This window comes from Anomaloglossus baeobatrachus, chromosome 2 (assembly GCF_048569485.1).
Source record: "Anomaloglossus baeobatrachus isolate aAnoBae1 chromosome 2, aAnoBae1.hap1, whole genome shotgun sequence".
NCBI lineage: Eukaryota > Metazoa > Chordata > Amphibia > Anura > Aromobatidae > Anomaloglossus > Anomaloglossus baeobatrachus.
The window spans coordinates 586,041,139-586,055,567 of record NC_134354.1 but is presented as its reverse complement, the minus strand read 5'-3'; the positions used below and the strand labels follow the sequence as shown (position 1 = coordinate 586,055,567).

Here is a 14,429-nt window from a genome sequence, read left to right as displayed (position 1 = left end):
AATTACCCGATGTGTACTGCAGCTACATGTGCAGAGAGCAGGGAGCCAGCACTGGCAGCAAGGGTGGACGCTGGTAACGAAGGTAAATATCGGGTAACCAGGGAAAGGTCTTCCCTTGCTTACCCGATGTTTACTCTGGTTACAGCTTACCGCAGCTGCCAGACGCCAGCTTCTGCTCCCTGCTCGCTTCATTTCATCGCTCTCTCGCTCTCACACACAGCGATGTGTGCGTCACAGTGGGAGAGTGACGACCAAAAAATGAAGCTGGACATTCAGCAACGACCGGTGACCTCACAGCAGGGGCCGGGTCATTGCTGAATGTCACACACAGCGACAGCGACGGGACGTCGCTGCAACGTCACAGAAAATGGTGACGTAGCAGCGACGTCGTTGTCATCGTCGCTGTGTGTGACACCACCCTAAGTGTGATAAAACCAACAGAGGTGGACAACAGGGGAAACCAAAACGGTATCTCACAGCACAATAGCATAAAGGTGTTAGACAATAAGAAGTAAGGAGGAAAATAAGGGCAGGGAGGAAGAAACAAGGCGACGAGAGAATTCCACAACAACTCCAAGCACCACGCAATATAATCACCAGTAGAACTGGGACACAACAGCACAAAGGCCAAACAGCAATAGACTATAACTGGAGTGGGAAGACAGATTCCACCATTTTAAAAAGGCGGGGAGTAAATGGGAGGTTTCCAACAACATATGATCCCAGAGGTAACCAGCAGGATAGCAGAGTTTAAAGGCCCTGTCACACACAGAGATAAATCTTTGGCAGATCTGTGGTTGCAGTGAAATTGTGGACAATCAGTGCCAGGTTTGTGGCTGTGTACAAATGGAACAATATGTCCATGATTTCACTGCAACCAACAGATCTGCCAAAGATTTATCTCTGTGTGTGATGGGGCCTTAACTCTTGCTAGCCTGATCATTAATGAGCACACAGCTGGTGGACGCCCAAGCCTGCTTGTGTAACTCAGAAAAAACAGAGAAACCATAGTGTGGCGTGTCAGAGTCTGTAGTGTGAACAGCATCTGATGCCGCCATGACACTTGGAGAGTTTGGAGCAACACCCTGTATGACATTATCATATGTACCAAAAAGATAAAACAAGCAGGATAAAGGGGAGAAAGATGTTTTCTCTTGTTGCTTCTGCTTGGATCCATTCTCATTGTAACCAGAAAAGTTTGGAAGAGCGATTAGATACATATGTGACGTAAACCTGATGAAGTAGCGACCTAATAAGTTACTTTTTAATATTTGTGTGTGTTATTTCAAATTATGTGTTAGTGCAGATATATCAAAAACGTATGGGTCTTTAAATGTTATGTTTACCATCACAACCATTTATTATTATCACAAATGTATCTTAAATGATAAAAGAAATAACATCTTGAACAAAAATATCCTATTGTTTTGTTTCTACAGCTCCGATGCAGGACCATGCATTTCCATGGCAACTGACTACTAGAATGAAGTTTAATTTTACAGTCATTTTCTCCAATATATGTCCCTTTCAGGTCGGATGAAGGTGAGTATAGCTGTTGCAACAGACCATAGTTTAATGTCAACTATCACTTAGATGTGTCAGTCTGCAAAGGAACTATAGAAATAAATGATAGCCCACTTTAAGGCAATATTTATTGCAAATTTATTAAAGGGGTTATTTTTAAAGTCTCAAAAATATGTGTTCACATATATTTATTAATTTGTGCCAAATAACTTATTCAGTCGGCTCTAATTTGTACATATCAACCTTCAGAGAACTGTGAGTCCCACGGAGCGTTTCCCTGTGCACACACATTTACCTTGCCATATACCCGTGGGTGACATTTTCCTTGTACAGCCAGACACGACCTCGTTTCAGGTTTCCTGAGGCTGTTAACTATAGAGCTATATTCTTATCATATACTCACCAGTAGTACTACAGATGCCAGTCATTTACAGCCAAATAAGGAATAACGTTTGGAACACCATTCTAAGTCTGAACTGGGTGCAAAAACCTAAAAAAACATCACTATGGGGAGATAAGGTATGCACACCAGTGACTATGTAAGGGGAATACATGAAATAGCAGAAACTGCTGTGTGAATACTGACTTGAAAAATCCAATAGCTGTATGTAAGAGTGAAAATGTGAAAAAATGGATTCTGCATTACTGCCATGAACATATGAATCAAGAGAAATTTAGCTACTGAATTGATCAATGCAATAGAGCCCCAACACTACGCCAAAGTATTTCTCTACGTTGGGGTCCCTAGCTTGTGTGTGTCCTCTCATGCAGTTAAAAAACTTACCGTGTATGGGAAGCTGAGACCCAGGCTATTTATGCGTATGATATGGATTGGCAATAGGTGTGGTTGGGGAGGGTTCACAAACGAAAAACTACTAACAAATAAGGATTAACGTTTGGAACACCATTCTAAGTCTGAACTGGGTGCAAAAACCTAAAAAAACATCACTATGGGGAGATAAGGTATGCACACCAGTGGCTATGTAAGGGGAATACATGAAATAGCAGAAACTGCTGTGTGAATACTGACTTGAAAAATCCAATAGCTATATGTAAGAGTGAAAATGTGAAAAAATGGAATCTGCATTACTGCCATGAACATATGAATCAAGAGAAATTTAGCTACTGAATTGATCAATGCAATAGAGCCCCAACACTACGCCAAAGTATTTCTCTACGTTGGGGTCCCTAGCTTGTGTGTGTCCTCTCATGCAGTTAAAAAACTTACCTTGTATGGGAAGCTGAGACCCAGGCTATTTATGCGTATGATATGGATTGGCAATAGGTGTGGTTGGGGAGGGTTCACAAACGAAAAACTACTAACAAATAAGGATTAACGTTTGGAACACCATTCTAAGTCTGAACTGGGTGCAAAAACCTAAAAAAACATCACTATGGGGAGATAAGGTATGCACACCAGTGACTATGTAAGGGGAATACATGAAATAGCAGAAACTGCTGTGTGAATACTGACTTGAAAAATTCAATAGCTATATGTTAGAGTGAAAATGTGAAAAAATGGAATCTGCATTACTGCCATGAACATATGAATCAAGAGAAATTTAGCTACTGAATTGATCAATGCAATAGAGCCCCAACACTACGCCAAAGTATTTCTCTATGTTGGGGTCCCTAGCTTGTGTGTGTCCTCTCATGCAGTTAAAAAACTTACCGTGTATGGGAAGCTGAGACCCAGGCTATTTATGCGTATGATATGGATTGGCAATAGGTGTGGTTGGGGAGGGTTCACAAACGAAAAACTACTAACAAATAAGGAATAACGTTTAACTGCATGAGAGGACACACACAAGCTAGGGACCCCAACGTAGAGAAATACTTTGGTGTAGTGTTGGGGCTCTATTCCATTGATCAATTCAGTAGCTAAATTTCTCTTGATTCATATGTTCATGGCAGTAATGCAGATTCCATTTTTCACATTTTCACTCTTACATATAGCTATTGGATTTTTCAAGTCAGTATTCACACAGCAGTTTCTGCTATTTCATGTATTCCCCTTACATAGTCACTGGTGTGCATACCTTATCTCCCCATAGTCATTTACAGCCGTGATGAAACTTTATTGATTGTCTGACTGACTTAATGGCTTTCTGAGGAAACTCTCTCTGATGCCACCAGACTTTTACTTTTACTGCCCATCCTCTCTTTCTTATTGAGTCCTCTTTGGCAATATAGGGCACGTATATCCCTTTATGCCACTTTGGGACAGGGTCCATTGGACCTTTACATGAAGTTACATATTTGATGACTTCATCCAATCAATAATAAGTCCTATCTGAGGAAGACCGAATACGGTCGAAACGTTTACTGTTGTGGACTGTCTTTTTCTTTTTTGAAATAAATATACAAATTGATTGTTACACACTTTCGACTATTTCTTTATTTGGGGTAGTGTGCTGGAGTTCCTTTTCTCCTATACGATTAGTTTTCTCCAGAGCACTTATTGGTGAAGCAGGGTCCTATCCACTTGACACAAAGGGGAAAAGCCTCCCACATTACAGTGCAGAAAGCTCACACCAGAAAGCAGCAAGTGTGTTGGTAACTAAGTGTAGCAATGTTCTACAGGATAGGGCTGTAGGTAGAGTGGCTAAAAAAGAGGATATTCTGTAGGATGGGACTGTACATATAGGTGTTGACAAAAGTTATATAACCAGGATGAGGCTGTATATACAGGATGCTGAAAGAAGTGATATTCTGAAGGATGGGGCTATAGATAAAGAGGCTGAGAGGAGTATTTTACTGCAATATTAGGCTGTGCATAGAGGGAGCGGAAAGTAATGATATACTGCAGGATGGGTCTGTGAGGAATTTGAAATTAAATTTATACTTCAGTAGGGACTAAGAGGAGGATGAAAGTCGAGATATCTTACAGCATTGGGATTGTGTATCGATGAGTCTGAAAGGTGTAATATACTGCAGGATGAGGCTGAATATAGAGAGGCAGAGAGGAGTGATATAATGCAGTTATAGGCTGTTTATATAGAGGATGACAAAATTGATATATTGTATGATAAGGCTGTACATACAGGGCTGAGATACATGTTATAATGCCGGATGGAGTTGCATATTATTGGGTTGAGAAGAGTCATTTAGCGCAGGATGGTGCTGGAAATAGTGATGCTGAGATGAGTTGGGCTGTGTTTATTGCTTGCTGCTGAAAGATCAGTGATGTGAAATGACAATTGCATCTGACAAACGATAACAATCTGACGCATGCATCAACAAAGCAGCTTTTGCAATTTCACATCACTGATCTCTTAACAGCAGGCAAGAAACACAGCTCTAAATGGACTAGTAATTATGATCTCGGTTGTGGAGGATTGCAGGGGCTTTGAGCTCTGCTATAAACCAGCTAACAATTATGCAAAAATCAAACAAACAGCAATACTCATGTTGATTGCAGAAAATAAAATTGGTCAGCCAGGGCACTGTACAGGAGCAGACAGTGCTTTATGATAACTAAGAGAGTTGAGGTGAGTCAGAAGCACATGGGAGAGGGGGGAAGAGCAGTCTGCAGCACTAAGCAGAAGCAATGTATACATGGGACGGGGGAATAGCAGTCTGCAGCACTAAGCAGAAGTCATGTACACAAAACAAATGTTATGTTGGGCTTAGTTTGGGTATTAACAAGAAGTATGCATCTACTGCACTTTCTGAAAAATAATGTCATTGTGGGAATAATCATTTAAATATTCTGTATACATGGCAATAATAGCATTTTTTTCTGATATTGAGCTCCATATTCTGGCATCCTGTATCTGCCGCTATGAGAAGCATGGAATCTTACTACTTAATGTTTATTGATGTTGCCAAAGTACATTGTGTGCGCACTTATTAGGCAAGTGAGTATTTTGACCATATCATAATTGTTATGTATATTTTGCAACTCCAAACAGTACAAACTTGAATGTTTATTAGCTTTAAAAATATCAGATGACCTGTATTTGTGTAATGAGGGAGGGTGTTGCCTAAGGATATAAACACCCTTTATGAAGGTGTGCAGAATAATTAGGCAGCTTGTTTTCCTCAGTCAAAATAAGTAAAAAAGAGATTTGGTTTACAATGAAAAGTCAAAAATTGTTAAAAGTCTTACAAAGGGATGCAACACTTTAGGAATGGCTAATATATTGGGGCATGATCACAAAACCATCAAAAGTTTTGTTGCAAATAGTCAACTAGGTTGAAAATCTTGTTGATAGAAAAAGATGCACAATAACCGCGAGAGATTTGAGAAGAATCAAACATGAAGTGACCAGGAATCCATTATCTTCCACTGCTGTCATATTCCAGAGCCTTCTAACTCCCTGAAAAGCCCAAAAGTAAAAGATGTTCCTGCTCAGAGACATGGCCAAGATAAGGGAGGCAGAAATCTGACCACCACTGAACAAGACCCTGACTTTGAAACACTAAGACTGGGCAAAGAAATATGTTATGACAAATATTTAAAGCTTTTATGAACTGATGAGATAGATATGAGTGATTCTTCAAGGACCAGATGAATGGGTGCGTTGTTGGAACAGTAACGAGCACAGACCTCCACTTGGACACAGACACCAGCAGGGTAGAGGTTGGTATTATTAAAGATGAGCTATCTTGACCTTATTATGTTGAGGATGGACTCAAGTCCAACTTTTAAACCTATTGCCAATTTTAAGAACACACAGAAAAGACTGCATCTTTCAATAAAATCATGATTTTTATTCAATGCTCAATTGCGTCCGTCAATGTACACTATTGCTTGGTTATCAAATGCCTTAAGAATGAAAATATAATAACATGGCCCCATCCTCACCTGACCTAAACCTTTTTGAAGGACATTCTTAAATGGGAGATTTAAGGATTTAAGTTAAAGGAAAAAAGTACACCTTATCTGAACAGTGTTGGGGAGGATGTGGTTGGTGCAGCTCAAAAAGTTGATCATCAACCATTTAAAGAAACTAACAGACTCCATGGATGGAAGACTTATGACTGTTAGTGAAAAGAAGGGGGGTGTTACGAACCGGCGTCTTCATAGCCACAAGCAGCCTGCTGCGGTTCCTGTTGTGCCCAGGCGCCGGCTGCCGTTCTTGGCCATGCCTCGGGTCGTCCAGCTGGCTGCTCCTTCCACCACGTCTAAGTGTGGAGAGGCGGCTAGTGCGCATGCACGCCCTGATTCACCCCAGCCAGAGCTTAAGTCCGGTGTTTTGCCTAGTGAGCATGCTCAGCCTGATTGTGTCATTTCTGAGACTAAGTCCTCAGTTCAGGCTACTGAGCATGCTCCCACAATTAATCCTAGCAGCCTCTTTGCACAGGTACTTGGACTTCGTGTTGTGTCTAAGTTCTGGGATGTGCCTTCTGAGCATGCTCAGGCAGATAGTCTGATTTCTGAGTCTGTTGTTCAGCCTACTGAGCATGCTCAAGCACTTAGTGCATCAGAGGCTAGGTCTGGTAAGGACCTCACTGAGCATGTCCGTGAGGTGGCAAGTCTTGATAGGGCAGAGGGTGTTAGGTGTCCTGATGACGTGGCCACTCCGGACTGGCTCGCAGAAGCCAGCACCTATGATCTGGCACCTCACCATTGGTCGTCCGACGATGACTGGTGAAGTGTTTGGGGCGTGGCTGCCATGAGGTCATCAATGACGTGGCGGTTCCGGATAGGCCGCTGGTGACATCGCTGATGACATGGCACTCTGCTATTGGACCTTGGTGGTTTCGCCCTGGGTTTGGGGTGGACCCAGGTTATAAAAGGGGCTGGAGACAACATGGAGGTGTGCAGTCTTCACTTAGAGTTCATGGTGGCATAAGCTTTGTTGGAAGCGGTAGGTAGGGCTAGGTGAACGGTGCCTGTCACGCCAAGATTCGTGACTCAGCACATCAGGGTCAGGCGCCATGCTTCCTTGCCGCTGTTCCAGTTGTGCTATAGCAGTCCAGTGGCATTAACTGGGCTGCGGCTGCTGCGTTACTTGTCCGGTTGTGTCCTCTACGCACACGGACAGCATACCTGCTGCATCACCTGTCCGAGAGTGCCCTCTACGCATGCGGACAGCATACCTGCTGTGCCACCTGTCCGGTTGTGCCCTCTACGCGAACGGACAGCGTATCCCAGAACCCCTGTGGAGTTAACAGGGTGTTCCTGGATTGGGTGTGTGAACCCTATTTCCTTCCTCGGCTTCCCAGTCAAATGCTACTGGTGTGACGTGTCCTTCACACACATGGCCAGTCGAGTGGTGACCAGAAACGCTAACCGGAGGACCGCTCGGCCTGTCGTGTCTTACACACGTGGCCAACAGGGCGCTGTCGCGGCGGTCTTCTCGGTCAACACTACCTGGTCACCATCCGGCCTGACGTGTTCCTCGCACACGTGGTCGGAGTAGCGCTCATTGCACCGAAATGCTATCTGGGTTGTCGTCCGGTCTGATGTGTCCCTACACACGTGACCGGTTCCCAGATCTCCTGGGTTATCTCTGAGTCATCAACTCTATAGTCTCCGCCTAACCCACAGGGTGCCAGCAGCTCCATTGCCATCTGGAGCACGGTGGGCCTCGATTGGCGATTGGGATATATACCCCCTGGTCCTAATCTGCCGGTCCCCCCGTAACAGGGGGGCTATATTGGTTATATGATTTTCTTCTCTGTCACTGCAATCTTTTTCATCCTCAAGCATGTTTTCTCTACATGCATTTCATAGATATTGCTGATATTATCAGTTTGAAGTCCAATTGCAGTGGTTTTCGTTATTCAATAGGAATTTTTATTGTTCACTGCCATCACATGACTCGTTCTGGTCATGTGATGATGGCATGGGTAAACAAGTCAGGAGATTACATGGTTTGTCCATCATTAGTAAAACATGGCTGCTATATTCCTGAAACCACACTTGTCCATTGGATGTGTCTGGTATTGCACCTTAGCTCCTCTTAACACCTTCGCCCCCAGGTGATTTTCCGTTTTCCATTTTTTTTTGCTCCCCTTCTTCTTTTTTATTTTTCTGTCAATCTTGCCATATAAGGATTTTTTTTTTGGGGAACAAGTTCTACTTTTAAATAAAACCATAACGTTTACCATATATTGTACTGGAAATCGGCAAAAAAATTCCAAGTGCAAAAAAATTGCAAAAAAAGTGCGATTGCGGGATTGTTTTTGGGATAGTTTATTCACGGTGTTCACTATATGGTAAAACTGATGTGTTCGTGTGATGCCTCAGCTCGGTATGAGTTTGTAGATATCAAACATGTATAGGTTTACTTTTATCTAAGGGGTTAAAAAAATTCTGAAGTTGGTCCAAAATAAGACGCACTTTTTGAGGTATTTTCTGTGATCCGCAGCGTTCTCATTTTTCCGGATGTATGGCTCAGTGGTGGCTTATTTTTTGTGCGTTGAGCTGATGTTTTTAACGGTACAAATTTTGTGCAGAAGCGCCTTTTTGATCACCTGTTATCGCATTTTGCGCAAAATTCGAGAGGACCAAAAAATCTAATTTTGGAGCTTGTAATTTTTTTGCCGCTACACCATTTACCAATCAGATTAATTGATTTTATATTTTGATAGACCTGGCGTTTCTGATTACGGCGATACCAAATATGTGTATATTTGTTATTTTTTTAACTCTTTAATTTTCAATGGGGCAAATGGGGGGTGATTTGAACTTTTAGCTTTTTTTATTTTTTTTATTTTTTAAACCTTTTTTACCTTTTTTTTTTTCATTTTACTAGCCCCCCCTAGGGGACTACTGTATAACGATCAGCAGTCTGATCGCTTTTTCTTTCTTGTAGATCAGAGCAGCATTGCTCTGATCTGCACAAAAGCAGCTCTTCTCTAACACACAGCCCTCTGCCGGCTGTAAGAGGAACTGACTCATGATAGCTACAGGAGTCATCACATAACCCTCTGCTACCATGGCAACCATCGGATCCACGTGATCACATCACGTGACTTCCGAAGGAGCCGGGTAAGTGAATGCTTACCACGGCCCGCTGTTACATTGCGCTGTGACATTTTCACAGTGCGCTCTAAGGGGTTAACAGGCATGAGTGGGGGAGCGTGCCTGTCAGGGATTAACCTGACACGATCCATGACATACCCAGTACATCATGTGTCGTGAAGAGGATAAAGGGAACCTGTCATTAGGATATTGTGTAAATGTTCTTTAATAGTGATTACATCAAGGGAAGGACTAAAGGGGGATTTACACGCAGCAACATCGCTAGCGATGTCGCTAGCGATAGCACCCGCCCCCGTCGTTTGTGCGTCACGGGCAAATCGTTAGTCCCCGTCACACGGACTTACCTGACTAGCGACGTCGCTGTGGCCGGTGAACCGTCTCCTTTCTAAGGGGGCGGTTCGTGCGGCGTCACAGCGACGTCACAAGGCAGCCGTCCAATAGAAGCGGAGGGGCGGAGAGCAGCCGAAAGAAAGTGACGCCCACCTCGTTGCAGGAGGATGCAGGTAAAATGTTGTTCGTCGTTCTTGGGGTGTGACACGTAGCAATGTGTACTGCCTCAGGAACAACGAACCTGCAGCCAGCACCATCAGCGATATTTGGGATTAGAATTTGTCAACGATCAACGATAAAATGAGTATTTTTGATCGTTAGCGGTCGTTTGTACGTTTCACACGCAATGACGTCGCTAACGAGGTCGGATGTGCGTCACGAATTCCGTGACCCCAACGACATCTCGTTAGCGATGTCGTTGCATGTAAAGCGGCCTTAAGAGTAGCCTGGGGGCCTGGACAATTAAAATTGTGGCCCCTCCCCCTTCCCCAATCCTGATGTATCATTTGACATATCACACAATCTCCTTGATGGATCATGAGATAGATCACATGATTACCGCACAGGTGCACACCTGCAGACACAAAATGAGAAAGACTGCGATGCATGTAGAAATGTTTTTCCCTTATGTACAGCGCTAACCATAAGAGTAATACATAACAGAGAAAGGGTGAAAAATGGAATTTTCCCAGGGGCCATGGTAGTTTTGGGAATGACTGAACCAAAAGACATTCATTCTGCTCATTATTAACAGCAGCATGGTGGCTCAGTCATTAGCACTGCAGTCTTGCAGCACTGGGGTCCTGGGTTCAAATCCCACCAAGGAAAAATCTGGAAGGAGTTTGTATATTCTCCCCGTGTTTGCTTCAGATTCCTCCCAAAGACAATACTGAGAAGGAGTATAGATTGTGAGCCTCAAAGGGAACAGTGTTGCTGATGTATGTAAAGTACTGTAGAATATTTTGGTGCTATAATAAATTATTATTATATTAACATGTTAATTATAAATATACTGTAATTTTATATTAATATTAATTTTATTACTTAATATTGAGCAGAATTGTTTGCTTACACCACTACCCCTAAATATAGTATGAGCCCACACTCCACACCCTACATACAGTTTGAGCGCACACACCGTGCTACCTATAAACAGTATAAGCTGTCACATAGACCCCTATATACAGCATGAGTCCACACATAGCCTTATTACAGGATGAGCCCCCACTTATAGCATGAGCTCCAACATAGCTCCTATATACAGTATGAGCCTTCACACATCCTCCTGTTTTTAGTTTAAGCCCTCACATAGTCTCCTATATACAGCTAGAACCCCACATAGCCTCCTATATACTGTATGAGCCCCCACACATCTTCCTTATCTACAGTATAAGTCCCCAAATAACCTCCATATATAGCATGAGTCACCACATAGCCTCCTATATACAGTATGAGTAGAGCCTTCCCAAATCCCCCTGTATACAGTTTATGCCCTCACATATTCTCCTATATACAGCTGATAACCCTACATAGCCTCCTACATACAGCATGAGCCTCCACATAGCCTCCTATATACAGTATGAGACACACACAGGAGCTCCCCTGGACCTGCACTGCCATTCTGTATTGCTGGCAGCACAGTTTCAGGAAGGCTCCCTCCCCGGAGATTTGTGGTGGGGGAACGGGAGGAAGGTGAGTATATGTTGCAGTACAAAACATTATAAGGCTATGTGCGCACTGAGCGTTTTTCGCGGCGTTTTTGTGTGACGTCCTAGCCTATCAGGTCATCACAGGGTATTGTGCAACCTGCCCTTCTGCATAATATCCATCCTCCTTGGTTAACGGATCCCAGTCCTCTGGTGTTGTTAACAGCTAGTCCAATAAAAATCCTAGGAACACTTCCCACTTGAACCTACCAGACACACCATTGGGGGGGCCTGAAGGGAATAGGGCTGCCCACATGGGAGGTTGGTAAGGAGAAAGTGAGGACAGTGACAGTTGAGAGTTGAGAGTGGACAGTGAAGCAGAGAAGAGGTGAAGTGGCTCTCGTGAGGAGAGGCCACAGAGGAAGGCTCCTGTAGTTCTAGGGGGCAGACGTTGGTTTGGACCTGGTAGGAGTTGGAACCCTGGTCGCAGGGGACAGTGTCAAGGGGCACGGACTGCCGATGAGGGCAGGCGGTGGCCTTGAGCAATTACCGGGCAGGGGCCAGGGCACGACGGGGTACGTGGACCCCAGGCCGGAAAGTAGCTTCACGCGTTCCGGTAATTTACCCGACGGGGCGTGAAGACTTCAAGTGTCATCTCCAACCCACTCCAAAATCAGGGTACTAGCGCACCGATGGGATGCATACATACATAGTACCCTAGTGTGCACATAGCCTAATGAGGGCAATCTGGTCATGGGCCCCCCGGAGCTTTGAGCCTCGGTTGGTAGCGCAGATTGCCCTCATTATTATCTGTATATGATCACATCCATATCTTGCTTGTTTGGAAATTATAGAGAAATCCAGCCTTGATATTTTATTTGCAAGTGCTGGGGTCAGATATTGCACTTCCAGCTCTCCTGCCTCTCTGCATATCACCTTGCCTGCTGCTAGGCTCCAGTCTCTGACAGACAAGTCACTCATCTCATAGTGACTTGCTTCCTCCATCCCAAGAATCTGCACAATCGCCATTGCTCAGGTTTTTTCTTTTGTTAGCTGAGGCCCACCCCTTTTGGTCACGTGGGTATGACATCAGCACAGGTCCTTCTAGCACTTAGTAAAATGATTCTATAATAGAATTAACATAAATAATAGATGGGGGTAGGACGGACAGGCAGGCGGGCGGGAGTCACTATGAATACACACCCCAGCTATCAGCTGATTGGCAGCTGCTGTCATTCAAAAAGCTGCTCATTTTACAAACTTTACTTGCTTGTGTTTGAAAACCTAAACATCCGAGCTTATCTCTAAAGATATGTATAAAATCAGCCTGATAGTACCAGTATAGCACTGACTTCAGGTTATATAGCAAAATCCTGGTGATTGGTGCGTTTTAAGAAAATTAGATTGAGCAGTAATACCACACATAACTTGTAGACAGGTGTTTTACTGTTTTTGGATAAAAGCAGCCATGTTTTTGTGCCATGTCAATATGTGGTCCTATGAACTATCCCACTATAACTCTGCTGAATAATGGTTAAATCTATACCTTTTTCGTATTGGAGAACAATAATGCAAATGAAAATTATAAGCTTCTACAGATCCATTGATGGAAAAATAAAAAAAAATCAGTAAAAATCACTAGTTTATAACTGTAATGTCTTCTGTTAATTTACTTAATTAAAAACAGAAGTGTTCAATCAATCTCATGAAAAGCCATCCTATTCTCACCATTAACCATATGTCATTCTCAATAAAAATCACCACCAAGGACATCTGCTGTCTGCATGGGCTGAGAGCATTAAATAATGCTATAGCCGTAACTCGACAGAATCGTCCAGTTCTGTGTTCTTATTAAGTAAAGCTAAAAAGTGGATAACATTATATTCAATGAACCTTGAAATAAAAGTGAACAAATTGCCAGGACATACCGAGTTGTCAGAATGACTGTACTTTTGTTACTTTTTAGGGTTTGCAGTGATAAGAGCAAGTCTCCAAGGAGTTGAATGTACGAGTGATCAGAAATCAGGCCAGTCAAGCTGAAGACGATGTGTACACTAACCTGTTCACACTGAATAGTCCCTATAAATAATTTACAGCTATGACTGCTAGCTATTATTACCAAAATACCGGACTGCATTTTGACACATGCATCTAGCTTGTAAGTCAATACAAGCATTCACCTAGCACGTGTCGACCACACGTAAAGGCGGCCATCCGTGGACGTTTTACAACAATGTAATTTACCACTTAGAATTTAAATTGACAAAGTCTTTTTCTTAAACAATGCTCATTTTTTTTCCACTACGTGCATAATATTGATCCTTAATAGCCTTGACTGTATTTGTTTTCTCAGCTTTGTGTTTTTAAAGACCTTTGATGTTTTATTAAACACCCTTATTCTACTGCAGCCAAGTGTTATGTACAGCTGTTTGGAGACACAATGAATCTCCGGCAAGATTTCGAGGGTTTTAAAAGAATGTGCTTGACATTTTCCTTCATTTTGTTTTTCCTTTGAGCTGAGCTTGAGTCACCAGAAAGTACTTCATTATTGCTTGATTTGACCTGAAAGGCTGTCAGGTAAGAGTGAAAGTAGGGAAAACATACCTTTTTTGCAGGTCAGCCGTCTCGAGCGATTATTTATACTGCATATAAAGTATATGTGTTCTAGACAAGACAGTTGTTTTTGTTAGTGATAAAAGCCATATAGACTCCATATTCACATTACATTTCCATGCTATTGGAGATCACTGGATTATTTGAACATCTAAGGTTTACACTTTCCTTTTTGCTTTATGTTTCAGATGAAGGTTTTGTTCATGGCAGTAATGGATGAGCACATTGGAACAATTTTAAGAAAGTTACAGTCATATGAAAAAGTTTGGGCACCCCTATTAATGTTAACCTTTTTTCTTTATAACAATTTGGGTTTTTACAACAGCTATTTCAGTTTCATATATCTAATAACTGATGGACTGAGTGATATTTCTGGA

The 14,429-nt window shown here is 42.7% G+C and overlaps 1 long non-coding RNA gene across 4 annotated transcripts in view; it reads left to right on the top strand.

Annotated features, from left to right (window-relative positions):
* Nucleotides 1–14,429, top strand: part of LOC142291883 (uncharacterized) — a 484,372-nt gene that overhangs the window by 221,449 nt on the left and 248,494 nt on the right. For all 4 annotated transcript variants that reach the window (XR_012750552.1, XR_012750549.1, XR_012750551.1 and 1 more), the window contains exon 2: nt 1,440–1,542. This is a non-coding gene — a long non-coding RNA (uncharacterized LOC142291883). The remainder of the gene's footprint in view (nt 1–1,439; nt 1,543–14,429) is intronic.